Consider the following 5,205-nt stretch of genomic DNA (forward strand, 5'->3'; position numbering starts at 1 on the left):
ACTGCTGTCACAGAGCTACCTGTGCAAACTGAAGGGGGTGCAGTTTGAGCACTGAGGGAGCCGGAAGATGTAGGCTGGTGGACCTGAGCAGAGACACAGTCTCAGACTCCGTCCTGTCCTCTCTTGGAAGGACCAGCCCCATTTCCCAATGGGATTGCCTGGTGTCTCCTCTGCTCTGTACTCCAAAGGAGGGTCTAAGTGAAGGCCAGTGATGATGTGGTTGACGTCTGCGGTGTGCCTCTCATGCCAGTATGAGGCCAGGTGTGCTTGGAAGTCTGAGTCCAGAGGCCTTTCTTCTCCTGACACTGAGTCTGTGGGTCAGAAGGTGCTGAATCCATGACCTCATCCAGGCAACCCCAGGGAGCAGAGATGGGATAAGACTTCAAAAAACAAGCGGCCTGTGGCACAGGAGCCATGCGTGCGTGCACATGCACCAGTGTGTGGGTATGTGTATCATTGTGGAAAGAACGTGGTTTCTGAGGCTTGGGTTTCTCTCCTCATTTATTTAGTACACGTATATTGAGCACCTACTACGTGCTAGGGTTGTTCTAGATGCTGGGGTTGCAACCATGAACAAGATGGGCAAAATAGCAAACCTCATGGAGGCTGGATTCTAGTCAGGGAGACAGACAACGTTCACGTGAACAAAAAAATCATGAATCCTAGCTCTGCTGTGGGTCTCTGAGCAAGCTACTTGGCCTCTCTGAGCATGAGCATCTCCATTTGGGATATTACATAAGGACTCCTGCCTCACAGTGCATTTCTGAGAGAATATATATAAACTGAAAATGTGTTGCAAACTCGAAAGCCCGGTGCTCATGTGCATTACTCTGGGTGTGTGTAAACATTTGTGCTTGCCAGCACCTGTTTTCCTTGGCTCGGTGAATATAGCACCTGTGGGACTCCGGAACTGGTCCCGAATTCCATAAAACCCACAACTCCTCCCACCAGAAACGAAGGGAGGAAACCACATGGCTCTGACATACTGACTTTGGGTTTGGTTTTGCCTAGAGACAACACACCCTGCAAGTTTCTCTGCTGAGAGTGTGTTTCTCAAGCCCCTTGTGCTAACAGGTCTCATTTTAAGGAGGGCAGAGGACGGGGAGCTGAACTCTGGCCGGCACTGGGGAGAGGGGATGCGAGGCCGGTCCCAGGCGGTGGAGAGAGAGCCCAGCGAGGGGCATGGAAAGAGCAAACTGACCTCCTCCAAGCGTTCCTTCCCTATCTCTGGCTTTGAAAAACCTCACACTCCACTGGACACAAAGGGCTTGGCACTGGCATCTGAGCATCGGCGTCATAGTGGCTCCCAGTGCAAATCACCCAGCTCAGTCCAACCCCTGCCCACACCGCCCAGCCCAGCTCAGTGTGGCTCCTCCACACATTCCAAACCTTCCAACTCAACCCAGTCCAACCCCTCTCCCCAGTGCCGGCCAACCTCGCCCATCCCACTCATTCCAGCCCCTCCCGGCCTAGCCCAGTGGTGGCAGATACTGCAGACTGGCTCCTTCAGCCCGGGGTCCCCTCTCCGTCCAGTGTGCCTTCTTGTCCCACAGCAGCTGAGGAGCTAAAATCTACATTTCCCAGACTTCCCTGCGGCTAGAGGACTGGACATGAAGCAGGTTTCACCAAATGCCACGCACTCAGAAATGAAGCAAACGGACAGAAAGGCAGAAATGAGATATCCACTCAAAATGGTATTTGACAAAACAACATATGCAAAACCAGAGAGGACAGCGTGGTGAACCCTACGTCCCTGTCACCTGGCTTCAACAACTGTGAACGTTTTCTCACTTTTGTTGTTATCTTCCTGAAGAATTTTCCCAATCACATTTTTTTTTTTTTCTGAAGACAGAACCTGTCTATGCTTTCATACTGAGCTGTGCATTTAGCTGGTCTGGACATACAGAGGAGCGTGTTTCTGGAGCCAGAAGCTCAACGGGCGGCTTCCTGGCTTGGCAGATGGCTTCCTGATGGTTGTAAAAGGAGCGGCTGCCTTGGTGGTCCGGTTCTGCAGCATTGCTTTGGGAGTTGGTCCTGAAGATGCAGCCTAGAATCTGTTTCTCCAGCTCTTCAAGCAGTTCTGTAAGCCATTAAAAACCCATTCATACATTTATTTCTGCTGAAACTATGCAGAGCGGAGTCTGTCTCTGCAACTAATCACCAAGCAATCCCCGACCTACCCTACCCTACCCTACCCTACCCTACCCTAAGCTAGTCCATCCCCAACCATTCCAACCCACCCAAGACTCTTCAATCCGCCTGACCCTGATCTCTGTGGGCCCAGCTGAACTCAGCCTTTACCCATGTGCACCCCCCTCACTTCCTTCCACCTCAGCCCATCTAGATACCATGCAACCTGTCCCAGTCAGTCTATGCTAACTCTCTTCAGTCATTTATTTCCAACTTGGTCTGTATGGTCCCAAATTCATCCCAACTGAGTCCTTCTGAGTCCTAATCCAACCTATCCAGTGACTCTCAACCCATTCCATGTGAATTGGGCAGCACAGCCCTTTACCTCCACACATGTTTACTGAGTCTCCTCTGGGAGCCACCACAAGGGAACAGAGTGAACCTGAACTTCCCTACAGATATAAGGCTGCATTTCTGTTCTGTCTCCCTCTTCCCTATTTCTCCCCCATCCACACTCCCCACCACAGACCCTGCCTCCTTGTCTGTCCATCCACTTTGGCCACCCAGTGGTCCCACAGTACTTTCTGGGAGCTCTAGGCCTCCCAGGGAAGCCTCTCCATCCCAGTCTCACCCTCCTGGAGAGGGCCCTTAGGACCTCTACTTCTACAAAGCCTACACTCTGGAGTAAGCAGGATTTCTACAATGGCTTCCCAGAGATGTCCTGTCCTGATCCTGGAACTTGGGAATATGATGAGATGTGACTCCTGTGATCGTACTATGTCGTATAGGCCAGTCAGCCTTGGATTGGGGAAGTTATCCTGGATTAGCTGGGTGGCCCCACTGAAATCACAGGAACCCTTAAAAAAAAGCAGTGATTTTTTTTTTCCAGCAGAGAGTAGAAGAGTGGAAGTTAGAGGTGATGGGAGCATGAGAATTGCCTTGCAGCTGCTGGCCTCACAAATGGGGGAGGCCATGTGAAAATGATGCATTTGACCTTTAGGGAGATGAAGTCAGCAAGGAGACGGGTCATACTTTCAAGAACCTGGATTTTGCCCACAATCTGGAGGTACATTTTTTCCAGAGCCTCCCCGTAAGACCCCAGCCAGCTGACACCTTGGTTTTGGCCTTGTGAGGTCCTGCCCAGAGGACCCAGATGAGCCCATTAGGATTTCTGGTCTACAGAGTGCGAGGTAATGAAAGCTTGTTGCTTTAAGTTGCTAGGTGTGTGGTAATGTGTTACATAGCAACAGAAAACAAGTGTGCTCATCTTACTTCCGAGCTCTCAGAATATTCATGAGTTTTTTCCTAGTCAAGCTGAAGAATAAATTCCTGTAGATTTGGAGAATAGAATATTGGACACAAATATACCTGCGTTCCAGTTCTGGCTCAGGCCCCTACAAGCCACAAGACTTCAGCTAAGTGATGAAACTCTTCTCAGGAGAACTTGACTTATCAGCAAAACGTAAAGATAATGACTTTCCTGGTCAGTTGGCTTGGAACGCTAAGTATAATACACATTACATGTATAGCACATAGTAGGGTTTAACTTTTGGTTTGGGATAGCAATAAGCTAATATGAAGAATTGGTTCATAGGTTTTAGAATAAGTGAAGTTATTTATTTATTTATTATTTGTGTGTGTGTGTGTGTGTGTGTGTGTGTATGAAGCTGTTTTCCACCCCCCACCATCACTAAGAGTAGGACAATTTTACTAAAAGACCATCTACTTAACACAGCGGAAGAGCCAATGGTGGAGTTTAGGGCACTCTGATGGGGAAGGTACTCTGCAAAGATCACAGCTCTGCCTGTGTTTGAATCTGGGCCTCGGAGTAGTTGCCTGGAAAGCACTGGAAGACCAGGCCACAGGAGGAAGGAAATGCAGAGAAAAGGACCGGCGTGAAACAGAAATAAATCCGTGCGGTACTCACCAAGTCCCCACCTGGTCCCCCTGTCTGGTCGGGGGCGCAGCTGAGCCTAGCCCTGGTTCTCTTCCCTCAGGGACTGTGAAGCAAGCAGAATTGAGCTCACAGCAGAGTCTTGTAATAATCAGGGAGGTTACTAGGGACCATTTCCCTCCCCGCCCCACCACGTCTGAGCTCTCTGAGTCATCGCTAGTACGCAGACTGCAGACCGAGCAACCCTTGCTCTGGAGAAGGATGGGTAGGCTAAGGCCGAAGGCCATCTGTGCTTCAAAAAGAGCATGAGAAGAATCCTGCGGAGTCTCCAGGGGACATCGCCGGGGGTTCCGCCTTTGGGTCCCACCCTTCTTGGGACCCCTGCCCACCCCACGGTCCACCCCACGGTCCACCCCACTGCCACCGAGTGCAGAGCTGCTTGGCGCCCGTGCCCCAGGGCCCAGAGGACTCGCGGTCCAGCCCCACTATTCGGTGGCCTCACTTTGGGAGCTGGAAGTCATCCACGGCCGGTCTCTACTCCACAGGAATGGGCAGAGGCTGCACCTGGGGCTTTATCCTGCCTGGAGCTGGTGTAAAACATTCACCAACACTGACGCTTCTAGTTTTGGTGGCCTGGGGGTTTGGGGTGCCCACCCCTTTCTTGGCCTTACTTCCCTCCTTAGTCAAGTTTGGGCTGCCTTCTATGGGACTTCCTCCTTCCTTCCTTCCTTCCCTCTCTTCCTTCCTTCCTTCCCTTCTTCCTTCCTTCCTTCCTTCCCTTCTTCCTTCCTTCCTTCCTTCCTTCCTTCCTTCCTTCCTTCCTTCCTTCTTCCCCCTCTCCTTCCTTCCTTCCTTCCCTTCTTCCTTCCTTCCTTCCTTCCTTCCTTCCTTCCTTCCTTCCTTCCTTCTTCCCCCTCTCCCTCCTTCCTTCCTTCCTTCCTTCCTTCCTTCCTTCCTTCCTTCCTTCCTTCCTTCCTTCCTTTCTCTCTCTCTCTTTCTTCTTTCTTTCTTTCTTTCTTTCTTTCCTTCTTTCTTTCTTTCTTTCTTTCTCTCTCTCTCTCTCTTTTTCTTTTTCATTAGACACCAAGGGAAAGAGAGGAAGTGCCAATAACAAAATTACTGTTTTTGTGGTTAACGCTTCAACAACAAAATTCATGCTCATAGTAATCACATCCAGGAAG

At 50.5% G+C, this 5,205-nt stretch overlaps 1 long non-coding RNA gene across 1 annotated transcript; it reads right to left on the bottom strand.

The window, feature by feature from the left end:
* Window positions 1-1,674: 1,674 nt before the first annotated feature.
* LOC121480904 lies at window positions 1,675-4,188 on the bottom strand. Its single transcript, XR_005985137.1, has 2 exons — window positions 4,058-4,188; window positions 1,675-2,080 (listed from the first exon to the last, which is right to left on the bottom strand). It is a non-coding gene; the product is annotated as an uncharacterized LOC121480904 (long non-coding RNA).
* Between the last annotated feature and the right edge of the window lie 1,017 nt (window positions 4,189-5,205).

The sequence above is a fragment of the Vulpes lagopus genome, chromosome 23 (genome assembly GCF_018345385.1).
Source record: "Vulpes lagopus strain Blue_001 chromosome 23, ASM1834538v1, whole genome shotgun sequence".
In the NCBI taxonomy this organism is placed as follows: domain Eukaryota; kingdom Metazoa; phylum Chordata; class Mammalia; order Carnivora; family Canidae; genus Vulpes; species Vulpes lagopus.